General features: G+C 40.9%; 1 protein-coding gene and 1 long non-coding RNA gene across 3 annotated transcripts in view; one reads left to right on the forward strand and one right to left on the reverse strand.

Annotated features, from left to right (window-relative positions):
• Positions 1–20,813, reverse strand: part of PDE7A (phosphodiesterase 7A) — a 93,717-nt gene that overhangs the window by 59,715 nt on the left and 13,189 nt on the right. The window contains exon 1 of one of the 2 annotated variants that reach the window (XM_056522046.1): positions 6,757–6,889. The exons of the other annotated variant lie outside the window; for it this stretch is intronic. The gene's annotated coding sequence lies outside the window, so the exon portion shown is untranslated. Of the gene's footprint in view, positions 1–6,756; positions 6,890–20,813 lie in introns of those variants that run through there. 2 annotated transcript variants of the gene reach the window in all.
• On the forward strand, positions 6,945–13,378 carry LOC130274124 (uncharacterized). The gene is made up of 3 exons (XR_008844253.1): positions 6,945–7,089; positions 8,617–8,762; positions 13,273–13,378. It is a non-coding gene; the product is annotated as an uncharacterized LOC130274124 (long non-coding RNA).

A 20,813-nucleotide genomic window follows, 5' to 3' on the forward strand; every position in this document is an offset into this window, starting at 1 on the left:
CTGGACAAAACACCACAGAGGTAATAGAAGCAAATTACACACAGTATTATAACTAGCCATCATGGACTCAAAAGGGTAAAAGCTGGAGAAAGAGAGAAAAAAAATAAATAAACATAACTTAGGCTACGTTCACACTGCCAGTTGTCTACGGAAGTGAAGCCCGTTACTTTAGGATTGAGAAAAGCCGGAGAAAAAATAGTGGTTGCACCGTCTTTTTCTCCAGCTTTTCTGTCCAAAAAAATAATGGTGCCAATTGAATACAATGGGGTCCATCAGGACCTGTTATTTGCCGGTATGCTGCTGCAAAAATTACAGCCGGCAAACTGCTAAAAATAAATAAATAAATAAATAAAAATGTTTAAAAAAAAGTTTGACGGCTGAATTTGCCGGAGCATACTGGCAGTGTGAGAGGGGCCGTAGGCTTCTTTCACACTACTGTCCTAGTCCTGCATTTTAACAGCCGTTTTTCTGCTGAAAGAGGTCATGAAAAAATAGACATAATTACTGAACATAACGGATGACCAATGTAAAAATAACAGACATGTTCCATCCGTTATAGTCCGTTATTTTATTTCCATGTTCTGAGCATGCACAGTACAAATAACGGATCATAACGATCGTTAAAATAACGGGCACTAGCAGATGTCAATTGTGAACATCAGTCACCCAGACTTCAAGGTTAAAATTTTAATGAAAGTTATTCCACCGTTATTTTTGACGGGACAAAAAGTACTGCATGCATAGTCTTTTGTGCCATCAAAAATAACGTCCGTTAGTCATAACGGGACATAACTGGTGCTGCAGGATGGTCAAAAAATCCCATTGACATGAATGGGATATTTCGACGGCCGTATTAGGGACATTCAGGAGGTTTTGCAGGGTGACAACGGTAGTGTGAAAGGGACATTACTTCAGAAACTGGTATAAGTTATGGCTAAAAAAAATACTCCAGCTTAGAGAGATTCTGATTTTCGTGTTTTTTCGTGACATATTGTACTTTATATTGGTAAATTATTATTTGGTGAAAAACTCAAATATTGAGAAAAATTTCTGGCTTTAATTATTTTTATGGCATTAACTGTATACCACTGGCATTTTTATAATCATCTTTGTCTTTTATCCCCCTTTTTTTGTGTTGTCATGTTCTGACAGCCAAAACTTTTTTTTATTTTTCGTCCAACACCATTGTGTGAGGGCTTATTTTTTGCATGAAAAGTTGTGCTTTTTATTGGTACCATTTTTGTGATCTTTTGTTTATTACTATGTTCACCGTATTGTACACATCATTATGGACAGGGCAATACCTATTATGTATAGGTTTGGTAGTTAGTTTTTTCCCCCTTTTTTGGGGGTGATAATATAAGATTTTAAAGGGGCATTTCTTTAGATTTTTTTTTTTTACACTATTTTATTGTTTGACTTTTCACAGGTTATACTATGCTGCAGTACATCTGTACTACAGCACAGCACAGTATAACTGTCAGTACTACACTGACATTCAGCCTGTGCAATCCAGCCTATGGCTGGACCTTACAGGCTGCCATACTAGGCAGACGGGAGGCCATCAGTTGGCCTCCTACTGCCATGGCAACCAACAGGATATGCAATCGTAGTTGGTGAACAGGGGCTCTCCCTGTGACTGGCGCAATCCCGATCTTGGCAGCTGCGGTGGGACCCCTGCTGTGATTGACCACCGCGTGCCGCCGGTGATCTCCTGCAGCACAACGTGCTGAGCAAGATATTGCCAGGACGTATACGTCCATTTGCGCTAACTAGCTAGCAACTGGTATGTATGCATATGTCCTAGGGCAGGAAGGGGTTAAAACTTCTGTTCTGAAAGTTTTTATGACAATAAGAATGTTTTATGGACAGTAACATAACACATGCACCTCAAGGTCTCAAGGTTGCAATTGGTAAAACCAGTTCCGGTGCTATAAAGATGCATGGCACACTTCCCCAGAAAGAGAACCTGACCTCATCTTCTCTATGCAAAGACAATACCTTTTTACCTAATGACTAGCCTTGAAACCTTTGTTCTCTTATGCCATTTCCCATTTGGTTCTCAGTAAGGGAAGTAATACTGTTTTAAGTATGTGCTTTTATTGTACAGATCAATATCATTAAATTGACACTCATTTGCAAAATCTTTGAACATAATGCAGATACATTGGTTAAAAATAAATAGCATTTTCTTCACCCAGAAATATACACGTCTTGTCCGTGCAGCTATTGTCTCTGTGGCACTGAGGACAAGCAAGGCTTTGTGGCACAGAGGACAAGCCACCTCTCAAGCAAAGACAACAAACGTGCAGATTTTATATAAAAAATCCATTGTAATAAAATGTCATTAGTCACTAGGTAGCCAAGCACCAACAAGCTTAGAATAGCTTTGTTCGGTATCAATGACTGCCCACAACGTCTGAATAAAAAAATAAAAACACTTTTTTTTTAACAAGTTGTGTTTCAACGGCCAAACAGGTTTGTAAAACCAGGACTAGCTTCCCAGTATACATGTGCTCCATCATGACTATACAAATAGTTCCCAAGCACAAAATAAATCTCTTCCTATTGGACTTGTCAAGTACTGTGCCAGGTTACAAGGACATGTATGCACCAATAACCACATATCCGGGACAACACCTGCTGGGCAGGGTTATAAAACAAGGCTGTGTGGTGAAAGGCTTAAACAGATGCCATGCTCTTAAGAATTAGCTTTTTCTTAGTGACCAAGATTAATTAAAAAGGTCATCCATTAGAGACCTATAAAGGGCTCAATTTGAGGACACTTAAATGGGCACTGTCAGATACAAAAACTTTTCATATGTTGTACATCTTGGCAAAACATTAAATGGGTATTTGAGGATTTTTCTTCATTTCACTATGCTACAGGGGCTGTAAAGTTAGTGTAGTTCATAATATAGTGTCTGTACCTGTGTGTGACGGTTTTCTCACAATATTTTTAACAGCATACAAAATGACTGTTGTCTCAGATTTTTCCCAGGTTGCAATGCGGCCGAGACCTGACTCACTAGTCAGCTGATGACAGGGAGCCTGTCTGCGTCAATGGGTGGAGTGATTGCTTGGTTGGAGAGAGATCAATCTGCAACAGCTGTAGGCACCCTGATTGAAAACCACAGGTCTTTTGAATGGATGCAGCTCATTTATGTTTCAATGGGTGGGGTCGCTGATGTGTGGGAGGGAGGAAAAATATGGAATTATGGGATTTGTAGACAAAAAAAAGAAAAACTGAAACAGGAAATACCAGTTCACAAAATGCTAGCCACATTGTTATGGTAATCTCATAACATAGCCATTTAGCCCCAAAACAGCGCAGATCCTTCCTAAGCATGTCCATTACTGTCTGCCAGGTACCTACTAAAATCACGTTATGGTGGATAACCTCTTTAACCTAATATACTTCATAAGAAAATTTCCTTTCCTTTTTATAGAAATCATGGCTTATAAAATCCTGGCTTTGTCCAAGCTTAAGCACAGGCATGGACAAAGTCCAGTATGTGAGGGTGGGCTAGTACTCCTGTGTGCCCTCTCCTGTCTGACAGGACTCCTCTGTGCCCTCTCTTGTCCTATCAGAGAGGAGAGAGAGCACAGAGGAGTGCCATCAGACAGGAGAGAGCACAGAGGAGGAGTATCAGAGAGGAAAGAGCACAGAGGAGGAGTATCAGAGAGGAGAGAGCACAGAGGAGGAGTATCAGAGAGGAGAGAGAGCACAGAGGAGGAGTATCAGAGAGGAGAGAGAGCACAGAGGAGGAGTATCAGAGAGGAGAGAGAGCACAGAGGAGGAGTATCAGAGAGGAGAGAGAGCACAGAGGAGGAGTATCAGAGAGGAGAGAGAGCACAGAGGAGGAGTATCAGAGAGGAGAGAGAGCACAGAGGAGTCCTATCAGACAGGAGAGAGAGCACAGAGGAGGAGTGCTATCAGACAGGAGAGGGCACAGAGGAGTACTATCAGAGAGGAGAGAGCACAGAGGAGGAGTATCAGAGAGGAGAGAGCACAGAGGAGTGCCATCAGACAGGAGAGAGCACAGAGGAGTACTAGCCCACCCACACTTACTGGACTTTGTCCATGCCTGTGCTTCAGCTTGGACAGAGCCATGATTTTATAAGCAGGGATTTCTATAACAACCAAAATAAAATGGTCTTATGAAGTATATTAGAAAGGTTAATGTTTTGCCAAGATGTACAACTTATCAAAAGTTTTTGTATCTGACAGTGCCCATTTAATGCTCCCAGTATACTACTTTGCAACCACAGATCTGGGGTTTTAGATTGTCCGTTTCCATTGCCTATGAGGCATATTTGGAAAAATATTGCAATACTCCTCAGAAATAGTTCTTGACCTAATTGACTGAAAGAACTTAGCCCCTTTGTACTCTAAGGGCGCATTCACACTACGGAATGTCTGCCTAGAAAACATTATAGGCAGACAATGCATGAATAGCAGGTGACCACTGATTCAGTCATCTCTAGGACCGCTCGGACATGAGCTCTCACCATTGACAGCAATGCATGTCCAAGCAGTTTTCGCGGTAAGAATTAACATGAATTTGTATTTCTTCCTCTGCAGAAATTCAACAGTGTGCATTGTGTAGCAGAATCCCACTGAAAACAATTAAAGGCTACTGAACCGGAATTTCAAAGTAGAATTTCTCCACTGTAACATGAATGTGCCCTTACTAACCTAAGATTTCCCAAAAATGTAAATGTCAGGAGAATTTTTTTCATATACAGTGCTCCACTGCATCAAAGAGGGGGAAAGAAAAAAAAAAATCAACTTTTTTAGAAATTGTTTAATACAAAGTGCCCTACCACTGACAACAGCTCCTATACAGAACTGTGTGTTCCCATAGTAACAGACTGCAATCTAACTATGTAGTCAGGCCTTTTAGCCACACTCTTACATCAGTACTTTATTGTACATTATTTTTTATTGCAACCAATCACAGCTAAGGTTTCAGTTTTCCCATAACAATTTGAGAAATGAAAGCTGAGATCTGAATGGTTGCTATAGGCAAATCAGACTTTTTTTTCCCTCAGACTGATCAATGAATTTGGGAAAATACATATTACGTATTTAAAAAGGGGAATTCCAGCACTTAAAAACATAACCAGTATCAACAGGGTCCGAGATAAGTGCCCGACTGCACGGGATCCTACTGCTGGGACCTCCAGAACAGGGCCCTGGCTCTCACCCTGCGGTATGGAGTGATGGGGCAGCATGTGCGCCATGTATTGTCTATGGAAGCACTGGACATACTAGAGTACAGCACTCCGACTCCTCACAAACACTTATCCTTTATCCTGTGGAGTGCTGGAATACACCTTTAAACATTTTCCAAACTGGGGTTAATATATAAACATCTCAAGGATTATACAATATTATGTTTAGGTTCTTTCTATAATCAGTACATTCTGAAGGACAACGGCTAACTACATTACTAAAGCCTGTATGTAAACCTACTAACTTTCACATCAATATTTGTAAGCAAAACCAGAATTGGTGGGAATCTTCCCATTATACTCCTTGTTAGTTCCACTCATGTTGGTGCAAAACACGCTTATATGAAAGTGGCCTAAAAGGAATCCAGGTGGCAATACACATTAATGCTCTATTCACACGTACAGTATTATGTGCAGATTTGGCGCGCATATTTGATGCGCAGGATTTTCTGCTGCAGATTTCTATGTAAACTGAACACAGCTTGAAATCCTGTGCATCAAATCTGCGCAGGATCCTGTACGTGTGAATAGACCCCCAAGGGTGTGTTCCCACCTGGTGTATACACAGCGTATTTCACGCTGTGCAAAATTTATGGCAGCAGCAGGAAATACGCTGCGTATTCCTTGCTTTCCGGTGGCAGCCCTATGTGTGCAGTGAGTTTTGGGGGCAGAGCTGCCCGTCACAGTCCCACCGGCACACGGCCCCCTCCTCCTGCATATACGCCAGGTGGGAACGTAACCAAAAAAGTAAATAAAATAAAATTATATATACATACATACATACATACATACACACACACACACACCTGCAGATTTTGTTTGGGGCTCTCCTGACCTTCCCTCTATGTCAGATGTCATTGGAAAGAAAAATTGGTATGTTGTGTTTTAAAGGTTATGTTGACAAAGCAGAATGTATCGGGCGGACATTTTGCAGACAGTGAGCACTAGCAGAATATACCGGAACTAGGACCAGTCGGAAATGCACGGTCTTCATAGATGGCAATGCATTTCTGGTCAGATTTCGGCGGAGGCCAGAATCTGTATTTCTGCGGTAGATCTTTCTGTGGTAGAAATTCCCCCTTGTGCACAGTGCAGCAGAATCCCATTGAAAGCAATGGGATTCTATTGCAGCAGAATTTTCAGGTGGAATTTTTCCATCTGATTCCGCTTGGAAACTGTCTTGTTGACTTAAGAATGTGAACGAAAGACAGAATACACAGGAGCCTAACCAGATGGTTAAGATAGCGCTGGGGGGGGGGGGGTAAACCGGTTCATATCGAATTTTTTTTTCCTGTAGGATATGAATTTTTTCCCATACCGCAATACTGGTTGGGCCCCTCCCCCCTCGAATGAATGATCAGCCACAGTGCGCAGTCCCCCACATTGGGGAACTAATCATATATGTCACCCGCAAGCGCCACTCTCTTCCTCCTCCTGTGAGTTGCGGGCGCCGGAACTCTGTACTGTACTACATATTCCTTGTGCCCGGGGCTGCAAAAATAAACTTTAAAAACTTACCTTCCTACCTTATACCGTTGCTCCGGTAACTGCCTCCGGTGTCCCAACTCGGCCGGTGATAGGCTGAGCGCACGGTCATGTAAGAAGACGGCCGGCTCCTGACATGACAGTGTGCTCAGTCTATCACCGACCAAGGCGGGACATGGCTGCTGCCGGCGATAGGTTGACGGCTCTGTGACATTCCCATCCCCAGTGTGAGGCAGTTACCGGAGCAACGGTGGAACGTAGGTTAAAGTTTATTTTTGCAGCCCGGGCACAGGAACATGTAGTACAGTAGAGATTGCCAGTGCCGGCGGCCCACAACTCACAGGACGAGGAGAGCGGTGCTTTCAGGTAAGATGATTAGTTCCCCAATGTGGGGGACAGCGCAGTGCTGGGTTGATAAACCTGGGGGGGTTAGAGAAATACTGTGGAACCACCATAACTTACAAAAATACAGTGATACACATTTTTGGTCATACTGCCCAGCTCTAGGTTAAGACACTATAATCACATGGGACCATTACCAATGAACTGGCCCAAAGAAAAACAAACATTTAAAGAAAAAAAAATCTATAAAAAAGTTAGCCCATTTCTGTCAGGGCAAACCATTCTGCCTAGTCTCCTGTAAGATGGTAAAGTGAAATAGTTCAGTATGTCGTATAGCTAATGGACTGCAGCTTAAAAAAAAATGGACAGAGGGTTATGCAGATAACACATTAGTTTGTAAATCACAGGATAAGCTGCTCATGGCTTTGTTGCTGCATTAGAGAAACAGCTGGTCCATTTATTATCCTGCTTAACCTCATGATAAGTCTACCAATATTATGTAAGTGCAGGGTCAACTCAGAAGTGTCCCGGAGAAGCGGCCATGTCACCCACAGTGACCCATGTGTGGAAATAATCAGGCAATGCCCATAGAGTGTCATAAAAACACACACACATTAATAATTATATATATATATATATATATATATATATATATATATATACATACACACACACACATACACACATATACATACACACACACTCTTAGGGTAGGACCACACACAGAGCACATATGCATTGTATTTCAAGGTGCGAGAAATCCGCCGGGCTGTGGGAAGTACGCTGTGTACAATTTATCAAAACCTGGTTCAGAGGAAAAGTTGCCCATAGCAACCAATCAGTTCACTTTCATTTTTAAATAAGGCATCTGCAAAAATAAAAGCAAAAATCAGATTGGTTGCTATGTGGCAACTTTTCCTTTGCACGGGTTTTGATAAATATCCCCCACAGGGCTTCCCCGTCACAGCCCTGTGTGTAACTGATGCATGGACACGTCTCTAGACCTTACTGCACACACAGCGCTGCGGCGGCAGAAGCCCTGTGTGTCTGCTCATTGTGCATAACCTGCGTATTTCCTGCTGCCTGGTAGATTTATCACAGCATGAACACACATTGGCCCTTATTTACTAAGAGTGTTGTGTAGGTTTCCTTGTGAGTTTTAATTCCCTACAATTTATTTTCCATGGTATTTACTAAGGTTTCCCCACATTTTCCACTTTCTCTACAATTTTTTATTTTTTTTAACCACACATGTTCTGATCTGTCTGGTCCTCAGCTAAAATCCACCACATGTTATGTGGAAACCTTAGTAAATATGCTTTTTGTGAAAAGGTCAGGAACACGCCCCTTTTCAGAGACCACAACCCTTTTCCTGGCGACCACGACCCTTTTTTGGGTTTCTTAGCAAAATGGAGAGTTAGTCGAGTTTTTCAATTCTGGCGCAATGCAACAGAATCTGGTGCACAACCCGACAAAACATGTCAGGTTTGCAATAGTAAATGAGGGCCAGTGTGTGTGATCCTATCCTTAAAAGGAGTATTATATCAACAGATACTAAGAACTGATTCTGCTGGGGAAAGAAAAAAAATTAAAATTAAAAGTCACGTGATTTCAGCACAGTCCGAAGATGGCAGGGACGCGTTGGAAGAGATGTACAAATTCAGGCGCAATGCATCATCAGGGGGCTTGCTTGTCAGGTAAGATGAGAAGAAGTCAAGCTCCTTGTGATCAGCTGTTGTCTTAAGCAACACAGAATCCTGGGAAAGGCTAGAGTCAGGAATATATAGGGCAGAGGAATGTTGAACATGCAGGTGGGGGCATAAAAATCCAAAAAGGGATACTATCCACTCCTGACTGGTACTACATGTGCATTTAACATATACATAACTAGGAGACAGGGACACATACCTAAAATGTACAAAAAAAGTTTGAATACCCCTTTAAGCCACATACCCTCATTTGGTCACCAGACAAAAAGTGGAACAGTTCAGCTGGAGATTAACCTCTGTATTCTCTGATGGATTTCTACAAGGCCCTTTCAGGAACACAGACAGACCACCGAGTACAGATTGTCAAATAATGAGGGAAATAATATTTTTGGGATTTTTTTTTATATTTAAAGCAGACACAAGAGCCCTAGTAAGTCCAGTCTATCTATACTTTATCTAGTGCCTCTAGTCAGTGTAGGCCAGCATTTCCCAACTGGGGTGACTCAAGCTGTTGCAAAACTACAACTCCCAGCACATTTTTGGAATACAGTTCCCGTATAAGGTTTTTGATGAAAAATGGATTTCTCAAAACCGGACTGAACTGTATCAAAACTTGCATACAAATTTTAGCCCATATACGGTTTAAAAAAGGTCTGGTTGAATCAGTTAAAAAAAATAAAAAAGTAGTATGTTTTTAACTTTTCATTCCATTCTGTGTACACTGCAAACATGTGCAAACTCAAAAACTGTATGGAACAAACCGGATGGAACAATACGCACATACGTGCACAGTACAGTTGACTCCCATATTAAAAAGGAACCGTATACAGTTTCAATACGTTTTTTTCACCTGGACAAAAATAAATAGTGGTAGGCTACGGTTTTGGGTACGGAAAAAGACGGACAAAGAAAAGGACCAAGAAAAAAAAAAAAGAAAAAAAATGATATTTAGAATAAATAATCTAGGTATGTATATATAAACAAGCACTATAGTTGGTTACAACAACAAAGACTGTTCTCTCTCTATACATCTGGTCTTGTCCTTTCTTTACTGCACGTCCCTTAATATAATACAAGAACCACGCTTGTATGGAATTCATATTGTGTAGTAATGACATCAATGGTATCAGCGCAGTCAGAGATGAAGAAAAGACACAAAACAACACGTGGAGACAGAGGGGGAGGAGATGTGGTGTTTTATCACATTTCTGCCAACATTTTGCTTGATGTTTTTTAATTTACAATAAAGAGAGGGATGTTAAAATAGAGCTTGCGTCAGCAATGAGGAGAAATCTGTACCAGAGACACCGGCTTCCTCCCCCACAATGATGTACTGAAGAGTTTCTCTTTCTTACAGAAGCTTATTAATTATACATTTCGCAACTGCAGAACTGGATTTCAATACAAGCATTCGCCCATTACATGAGTACGTTTACTCTTCCGCCTCACGTTCGTCCATGTTTACCCAGAAGAGGGAGAGAATATTATATATTGGACCCTGCTTGGGAGCTGGTGGGACAGCGAAGGCATATGGGTATGGTAGAGCCAATATGTGGAAAATCAGGTAAGGGCGCATTCACACTATGGAATTTCTTAGCGGAACTCAGCTTTAAAAATTTTGCTTGGAAATCCCATTGTTGTTAAAATGGGATTCTGCTGCACAGTGCGCACTACGGGATTTAAGAGGCGCAGCTTTGTGCCACTGAAATTCCTCAGCTGAAAGAATAAATGGTTGTCTACAGGGGGTAATGTCCAGTTCTGACACGAGTTTCATCTGGTGTCTGACGGCCCGGGATTCTCCACTCTGCATTTCTCTGGGTGAGGTCTCTGTAGTATGAACATACCCTAAGGCTAGTTTCACATTTAAAATGCTCCAGCGGGAGAAGAAGTGCAGCCAGCAATGACTGAATCACTCAGCAATAGCACCACGCTGACATTGCCGCTCCCATAGATGGCAACGTCTATGGAGTGGATTCAGTCTAAAGAATGGACAAAACCATTCTTTTGGCAGAGGAATTTCAGCTGCAGAATATCCACTGCTAACATTCCATATTGGAAAGCCAACCAAGAATAGCTAAAAATTAACAACTTTTATTGAGAACATGTTAAAACCTACAACAATCAATATAAAATGAATACAGAGTCACGGGTCCCAAGGTAAGGAGACTCTACTCACCTTGATCGGGTCAATCCCCTATTTTAACATTCCATATTGTGCACTATGCAGCGATTGCCAACAATGCTGCACCGGAATTTCATAACGGAATTCCGGTTGAAAATTCTGTAGTGTGAACCTAACCCAAGATGCTAAGTTGAGTGGATGGGGATTAATAAAATGTTGTATTGGGGTAAAAAAAAAAAAAAAAAAAAAAAAAAAAAAAAAAAAAAAAAAGGAACACTCACCTATCCTGTTCCTCCAAAGCTCTCAGTCTGACAATCTAGGCCACAACTGAGATGAGTAGTTTCATCAGGAATTGCTGCTAATCACTGATCAAGACAGGATACTGCTGCCAGCAGTGAGAGTCTTAGCAGGACCTGTCTACTCCAGCCAACTTGTCTAGGAAGGAGGAACACAATTAATGAGCAAGGGCCAGACGACATTGGGACAGGAGCTGCAGGGGACTGGGGTAGGCAAGCAAGATATTTTTATTTTAATGCCTCACTTTTTATTTATATCTCCCACTGCTTGCCCATATGACCACACGTGAGAATGTCCGATTTTTAAAGCACTGCTGTAGACTGAAAGCCCCTTTCCCTATGCATGGCTATGAGACTCACATTGGGCATCTCAAAAATACATAGGTAAAAGTAGCTTCTGGTTCACTCTGGTCAGAACAGCGTGGTAGTTAGGAAATAATGTTTACTTATTGGATGTACTGCCGAAGAGTAAATGAGCTTCCATAGGAAGGTTCAATGATGCAGCTGTCTAAATTCTGTCACTGGAGTTGGCGTAGATGTCCATACTGGTTCTATGCTGGCCAGGATATCCTGATCGTGAGCCACAGTTGACTTAAGAACCTGGACCAACTTGTATTTTTTTTTCAGTCATATCTCCTAGGAAAGATGCTGTATAGAAAGTCAATGGCTTCCTCTGGCATCTATAGGACAAACATGTATTGTATCTTCACCTGCTGTAGGCAAATACCTGGGCAAGAAGATTGCAATAAAAGCAGTTTCCTTATACTTGCAAAAAAGTGAAACTCAGAAGGCCAAAAATTTTATCACCGTACCGAAACCAGATTGTTTGCCAGACAGAATAGTAAGCCTGTGTATAGTAGTAGGGGGACTGGAGCCACTGTCAACCTGTGAATCCTCCACTTTGAACAGAACAGCTCAACTTAAACTTACAGATAAAACTACACATTTTGAATGTGAACCGATTTGTTAAGGTAAGTGGGGATTTAAAAAGCATTATTTTATGCCCCCTTAAAATTGTACCTGTCAGATTCCAAAAATAAATAAATATTTTTTTTTAATGTTACTAAGTACCTAATACTGACCATGTACATCTAATTTTTATGCCTCTATTACCTATATTATAACAAAACAAAATACCTCTTTTCATTAGCTTACAGTGTTAAAAACCCTCTCAGGGGAAGGGGGCGTATCCCTCCTTGTAGTGGTGGGAGGTGATTGTTGTGTCTGCTCATGCAGCCTTGTCCATGAGTCATCTCTTGTCTATGAGTCATGGACAAGCTGATGCTGCTGCAGGACTGGTTAGTGTCCCAGTCCGTATGGGAACCCCCAGTGGTGGGATTTTTGGGACAGTTTTCCTTTAAATATATATATATTTTTTTAAACAACCATATTACAAAAGGTCTTTAAAGTGTACCTGTCATCAACATAAACGTTTTATATAATGTAGATAATACCATTAAAATGTAGCTATTGCATTTGTGTCTCTATGAGGAGTCAGAATACAGGAATCAGGGTGGACAAGCAGGACTCTGTGCACTAAGAAAAAGCAGGACAGTGTGCACTGAGGCTCTATAACATGCTCCTGGCTCATATTAGGATGATTGACAAGCCTGGAGTCTGCACAGAGCCCTGCTTCTCCTGCCCTCACTTCCTGTTTTTGGACTCCTCAGAGACACACACACAGACAATAGCTGCAGGGGCAGCATGTTTTCACCCAAAAATATACACAATTTTAAACCATTATAAATATAATGGTATTAGCTACATTATATAAAAAGTTTTTGTTGACGACAAGTACACTTTCATTCTCATCAGTAACATAAATAAAATGTTTTTGGATCAGACAGTGCCCATTTAACTACAATAAAACCAACTTCATACTTGTGAGCCGCCTAGTTGTGTATTACTGCCTGTAAAAAAAAAAAAATAAGCCAAAAATCTTTCTGCTGCACACAATTGGAGCCCAACTGTGATTGATGGTTAAGCTGATCGAAAGGGTGTTGTGCTGGACATGGTCACTTAGATTAGGCATGTTTAAGACCTTTACATAAATAACTTTTCTTGTTTGTTTTTATTACAGTTCTCCCCTTCACACGGGCAAGTAAGGAACAAGCTCGCCTGGAGAAGCTTCAATCACTACTGACCACATGTAGACGGTCACATCATGATAGAACAGCCAGATTTTGGGGGGGGGGGGGGGTAAGAGAAGCACTCTTGGCCTTTGTCTGGCAACTGGAGGCCATGGACATGTTTATGGTGTACACTGGAGGCTTTCCGGGGATATTTGCTTAACCCCTTAAGGACGCAGGACGTAAATGTACGTCCTGGTGAGGTGGTACTTAACGCACCAGGACGTACATTTACGTCCTAAGCATAACCGCGGGCATCGGAGCGATGCCCGTGTCATGCGCGGCTGATCCCGGCTGCTGATCGCAGCCAGGGACCTGCCGGCAATGGCCGACGCCCGCGATCTCGCGGGCGTCCGCCATTAACCCCTCAGGTGCCGGGATCAATACAGATCCCAGCATCTGCGGCAGTTCGCGATTAAAATGAACGATCGGATCGCCCGCAGCGCTGCTGCGGGGATCCGATCATTCATAACGCCGCACGGAGGTCCCCTCTCCTTCCTCCGTGCGGCTCCCGGCGTCTCCTGCTCTGGTCTGTGATCGAGCAGACCAGAGCAGGAGATGACCGATAATACTGATCTGTTCTATGTCCTATACATAGAACAGATCAGTATTAGCAATCATGGTATTGCTATGAATAGTCCCCTATGGGGACTATTCAAGTGTAAAAAAAAATGTTAAAAAATGTAAAAGTAAAAGTAAAAAAAAAAAAGTGAAAAATACCCTCCCCCAATAAAAAAGTAAAACGTCCGTTTTTTCCTATTTTACCCCCAAAAAGCGTAAAAAACATTTTTTTATAGACATATTTGGTATCGCCGCGTGCGTAAATGTCCGAACTATTAAAATAAAATGTTAATGATCCCGTACGGTGAACGGCGTGAACGAAAAAAAATTTAAAAAGTCCAAAATTCCTACTTTTTTAATACATTTTATAAAAAAAAAAAATTAAAAATGTATTAAAAGTTTTTTATATACAAATGTGGTATCAAAAAAAAGTACAGATCATGGCGCAAAAAATGAGCCCCCATACCGCCGCTTATACGGAAAAATAAAAAAAAGTTATAGGTCATCAAAATAAAGGGATTATAAACGTACTAATTTGGTTAAAAAGTTTGTGATTTTTTTTAAGCGCAACAATAATATAAAAGTATATAATAATGGGTATCATTTTAATCGTATTGACCCTCAGAATAAAGAACACATGTCATTTTTACCAGAAATTGTACGACGTGAAAACAAAACCTTCCAAAATTAGCAAAATTGCGTTTTTCGTTTTAATTTCCCCACAAAAATAGTGTTTTTTGGTTGCGCCATACATTTTATGATATAATGAGTGATGTAATTACAAAGGACAACTGGTCACGCAAAAAACAAGCCCTCATACTAGTCTGTGGATGAAAATATAAAAGAGTTATGATTTTTAGAAGGCGAGGAGGAAAAAATGAAAACGTAAAAATTAAATTGTCTGAGTCCTTAAGGCCAAAATGGGCTGAGTCCTTAAGGGGTTAATTTTTTTATGTTATGTGAACATATACTAAGGAATGCAATATAGGACATGTAGAAACCAGAACTATTGCCTGCAAACAGCTATAGAGAACAGAGGAAACTGCAAAGGAAAGGAAGTACAGTAGTAAAAAAAAAAAGTACAGAGACCCTTAACTTGTAATTTATATTAGATATCACACAAGTAACCACTGCCGCACAGCACAACACACAACCAGATACACTGTACACTAACAGCTGTGACGTCACAATGGAATGTGGATCGTGTTATTCAAGCAACAACTTGTTCTGTTGCAATAGCACAAGTAATTCGGCCTTAAAGAGGATTTTCCACTGACCACTCCAGCATATTATCTGGGTATGTCAAATATGTGTGATCAATACTCGCGTTGGGATCGGGCCGATATCAAAAATTTATAAACAGATGGCAACACTGGCTATCGTCTTCACATTGTCGCAATATATAATGTGTGGATGAAGCGCTGACCGATACCCTGTTCATGTCAATACTCACTGGAAATCCATCCCCATCTGAGCATTCTCTAGTACCATTCACGCCACACTTATCATACTTTATTATGTTTATTACATAAAATGATGAAAATACTGTAGAACAGATGCCGATAAATTGTATCGAGATGATAGAATAATGATAGTAATAGACCAATACGATGTTATTATACATAATAGTACTACTAGCAGAGCACTTACCCCTCCCCTCCCCCTGTTGCAGTTATGTTTGATTGTATCTATATGGCTGTACTTTGGGTATAAAAGACATGTTTATATATGTCACTTTGATGTCATTCAAGTTGCAGTATAATACCCATGTATGTTATTATATTTGTATTAAAAGTTTCATAAAAAATATTTACGAAAAAACCAAATATGTGTGATCAAAGAGGCATTAAATGATAGTATAGATATAAGGCAGGAGTCGGCCAAACCACCTAATGTTGATAGGGGCCTCCCAATCCTCTCAAGACAGATGGCATCTTGGAAGGATCAGGCATGTTGGATTTCAACTGCCCGATTATTATGTTCTCAGGGGGATAAGCTGCCACCTGAGAAGTTTGGCAGTGGCTTTACACCCTCTCCATATATAGGTCACATATACAGTAGTAATGTAATAATGATTGAGAAGACTGCTGGAAAGTGATCAGTATAAAACAGGAACTGTCTGCTTAGTTTTAGACCTACAGGGTCAGAAAAAAAAATAAGATTTTAATATTTTGAAATATAAAATAAAAACTAAGGGAAAAAACCACATGTAAGAATTTTTGGAGTCAACTTAAAAGCAATTTTTTTATCTTTTTAAAAGCAAATAGACACAAACCTCAGACGCAGTCACTTAGAACTTATGTACCGTACATGGTTGTATTACAGTCCTGTACAAGTTCTATACATGCAGCACACTTCTATGGGTTATATTGGAGAGAAACCAGGATTATAAAGCAAGTAACACCGTAATTTAGGCAATAGACAGTGATGGCAAAAGGTAGAGTTTTTAATCCACGAGGCGGTGGTGCATCAACTCAGAACAAAAAAAACAAAAGAAACATGCACAAAGAAGAAATAAGGATGCACTCCCCGATCGTTCTTGGAAAAGCTGGGTGAAGTTTATTGACTCAGGTACAGTTACATTGTCAATTGAGGAAGGGAAGTCACGCGTGATCAAGCAATTCATACTGCGAATCGGACCATCGCTACTTTTCCAGCTCCTCCGGAGCTGGTATCTGTGACTCTCCCTTCCTCCATTGATGATGTAACTATGCCTGAGTCAATAAACTTCACCCAACTTTTCCACAAACGACCGGTGATTGCATCCTTATTTCTTCTGTGTGCATACTTCTATGGGTGCTATATGTGTCCACATTGTATCTTTGTATGCCTTCTATCACACAAAAATAAGAAAACCATATCATGTTGTATTATGAAGCTTTGTGCCATTTTCTCCATAAAAACAGAACCATACAACAGCACAATGCACTGGTGTATACGACCACAGAGACCCCACGTGCCACCATATGGTATACAGGTCAGCACTCCCTGGCTATCAGATGTCATTACAAGAATAGCCCACGTCTGACTATATCCAGAGGCAAATTGGCAGACTGCTGAAGAAAGGGGACCCAGACCGGGATGGCTGTATTTCTTGTGTTAATAGGTGTGAGAAAATCCTAGTAACTCAACATCTGACAGATATTCTGTATCCAGGTTCCCATCTGGAATTACCTGATAAACCACAATTTTACAAGAGCTAGGGAGGGAAGAATTGATCAGCTGGAAGGACTTGTTTACACAAATATGTTTATTTTCCTTGAAACAGTCCCTCCCAAAAAAAAAAAAAAAATTAAGTCATGCATATTTCTACGCAGACTTTTTTTTTTATTTGTATCCTTTTTGAAGAAATTGAACTTTCTGTACAGACACCTAAGGGGTATTCTGGCCTTAGAAATCTTATCCCTATCCAAAGGGATAAGATGTCTAATCGCATGGGTCCCGCCGCTGGAACCCCCTGCCATCTCCGAGCAGCACACGGCATTCTGTTCCGGGTGCTGTTCCCGAGACGGAGACGTGACGTCACACCACGCCCCCTTGTGACATCACGCCACAACCCCTACAATCATGTCTTTGGGAGGTGACGTGATGGCATAGACATGAATACAGGGGGCGTGGTGTGATGTCACGTCTCTGTTATGGGAGAACCCGAAACAAAATGCTGGGTGCTGCAGAGGGTTCCAGCGGCGAGACCCCCTGCCAGACATCTTATTCCCTATGCTTTGGATACGGGGATAAGAGGTCTAAGACCAAAATACCACTTTAATGCTAGTCAATAGCAGTTTCACTCACAAAACTTTAAGCTAAAGAGTAGAACCAACAGGAGAACTATAGAGGGAATTTATCAGGGTGATGTAGGTTAACGATTTTGCTACACCTTTAACCCCTTAAGGACCCGGGCGTTTTCAGTTTTTTTCATTTTCAATTTTTCCTTCTTAACTTTAAAAAAATCATAACTTTTCACCTAAGTTTTCAACTAAAATTCTATATATGGCGGCTTATTTTTTGCGGCACTTATTCTACTTTGTAATGACATTAGTCATTTTACCCAAAAATCTACAGTAAAACAGTAAAAAAAAAAATAAAAAATAAAAAAAAATTTAAAAATCAATGTGCGACAAAATTGATGAAAAAACACTATTTTGTAAGTTTTGGGGGCTTCCGTTTTTACGCAGTACATTTTTCGACAAAAATGACACCTTATCTTTATTCTGTATGATCCCCTACTTATATAGTTTTGATTTTGTATCACTTCAGAAAAAAAAAAAATCATGACTACATGCAGGAAAATGTATACGTTTAAAAAAGTCATCTTCTAACCCCTATAACTTTTTTATTTTTCTGTGTTCAGGGCGGTATGAGGGCTCATATTTTGCGCCGTGATCTGAAGTTTTTAGCGGTACCATTTTTGTTCTGATCAGACTTTTTGATCACTTTTTATTCTTGAAGGACTTGAGCCCTGGTTGTACGGCATGTGATAAATATGGGGCTAATACACTTTTTTTCAAAGCACACTTCTGTACACCACTTGGTATGGTTGGTGCGACTTTTTGCCAATGCTGTCCGCAGTAAGTTTTGTAAGCCATGTCAGGGTTGGTGTAGATTGTGACAAATAAAAGGCTTTGCAACTTTTCACCAAAAGTCACACAAATTCTTTAGCACTGCAGAAAAATTTACTTTTGACAAAAAAGTAACCAACAAGTTTAGAGCAAAATGTAGTCCGCATACAATAACCAATAACCCCCCCCCCATATATTGCATTTCCAACAGTTAAAAAAAATAAAAAATATATATATATATATATATATATATATATATATATATATATATATATATATATATAATTATAAATGTTTTTATTTTTTTTTTATTTTTTTTTATATTCTCAAATATTCCAAGGGCAACAAACAAAGCAAACTGCCGGTGATATTGGCATAATATTGCTTTGGACGGCTACATGCTGTCACAGACTGCACCCACGTGTGAAGTGCTGCTACTATGTACCATGACACTGTTATGAAAGGAACTCAAATGACTGTTTATTTACACAGCCGAGTAGTGTAGGGTTACACATACTAATGTGACACACAACACATAATACCATCATCTGTCTCAGCTGTCAGTGACCTAAAGCGGAGGCATGCCACTCATCCAAGATAGACATCCAATAGAAAAACAACCCAAACAGTTGAACATTTTTTAGACATACAGTGGTCCCTCAACATACGATGGTAATCTGTTCCAAATGGACCATCGTTTGTTGAAACCATCGTATGTTGAGGGATCCATGCAATGTAAAGTATAGGACAGTGGTCTACAACCTGCGAAACTCCAGATGTTGCAAAACTACAACCCCCAGCATGCCTGGACAGCCAACGGCTGTCCAGGCATGTTGGGAGTTGTAGTTTTGCAACATCTGGGCGGTCCGCAGGTTGAAGACCACTGGTATTGGAGGTTATACTCACGTGTCCCCGCCGCTCCGGACCGTCACCACTGCCCTGGATGTCGCCTTCGATCGCTGTCGCCGCGTCCCCGGGGTGACCCTGACGTTCCAGCAAGGCCTTTGCTTCCCCGGCATCCTCGCTCTCCGTTGCCGCCATCACATCGCTACGCACGCAGGTCCTATTGGATGACGGAAAGGCATGCGCAGTGACGTGATGACGACAATGGAGAGCAGGGCAGGTGGACTACAACACCCCTGAGGAAGTCACAAACGGTGACGGAACGCGTGGGGCCTAGGGGTCCCGTCCCGCCATTTACTATTTCGGCTCCTTTGTTCTGTGGTTGCTATGCACTGGTGATATGAATTTATATATTTTCTCCTTGCACATTGTGTATTTCATTTCATTTGGTGTTAAGCTTATTTGATTTGGTGACAAGATTAATGTTGTATGTGTATCATCTTATCAGTTAGCACCACTACCTGAGCCATTATATTGTACTACAGAGGGACGGGACTTTGGTGAGAGGGGGGTTCATGGCCCCTCTCCCATGTTGTAGAGGTTGCTCGATTGAGAGCTTTTTAAAGTGATTTTAGCCCTTTTTGTCTTTTTTGTAATCTTTATGTGATACCTAATAAAATTTGTTATTTATATGAATATTGATCTTGTGGTGTGCACTCTTTACAGTAATCCTTACCCTTGTATAGCAAGTTTTTTTGCTTACTGAGCAGTAGCACCCATTGTATGATTTGGTGAGCCCCCCTCTTTTTGTACTAATGACAATGGAGAGCTCCGGCGATGCAGGGGATGCCGAAAAGGACGCGCCGGAGCCCCGAGGACAGGTAAGTGTTTGTCAGCGGACAACACGGGGCACCGTAAACGGCTATCCGGTGACAGCTGAAGCAGTCTGCGCTGCCAGATAGCCGTTTATGCGATGGCCCCGACATACAAAAGCATCGTATGTTGATGCTGCCTTCAACATGCGATGGCTTCTGAGAGGCCATCATATGTTGAAATGATCATATGTCAGGGCCATATTAGGTTGGGGGATTACTGTACTAGTAAAGCTCCATTCACACTTCTGTTCTTCTACATGTGATTTCCATGGAATGGTGGCTGTAATGAGTTAGGGGAGCCTTGCAATATGATCAATTCACATTATGCCTTCAGCTACTTTAAGCCCTTAAGGACCCAGCCCATTTTCACCCTTAAGGACCAGAGCATTTTTTTTGTACATCTGACCACTGTCACTTTAAGCATTAATAACTCTGGGAAGCTTTGACTTATGAATCTGATTCAGAGATAGTTTTTTTGTGACATATACTACTTTATCATAGTGGTAAATTTTCGTCAATACTTGCATCATTTCTTAGTGGAAAATTCCAAAATTTCATAAATTTTTTTAAAAATGTTGCATTTTTCTAACTTACAAGCTCTCTGCTTGTAAGGAAAAGAGACATACCAAATATGTTATATATTGATGCATATAT

The sequence above is a fragment of the Hyla sarda genome, chromosome 5, assembly GCF_029499605.1.
Source record: "Hyla sarda isolate aHylSar1 chromosome 5, aHylSar1.hap1, whole genome shotgun sequence".
NCBI lineage: Eukaryota > Metazoa > Chordata > Amphibia > Anura > Hylidae > Hyla > Hyla sarda.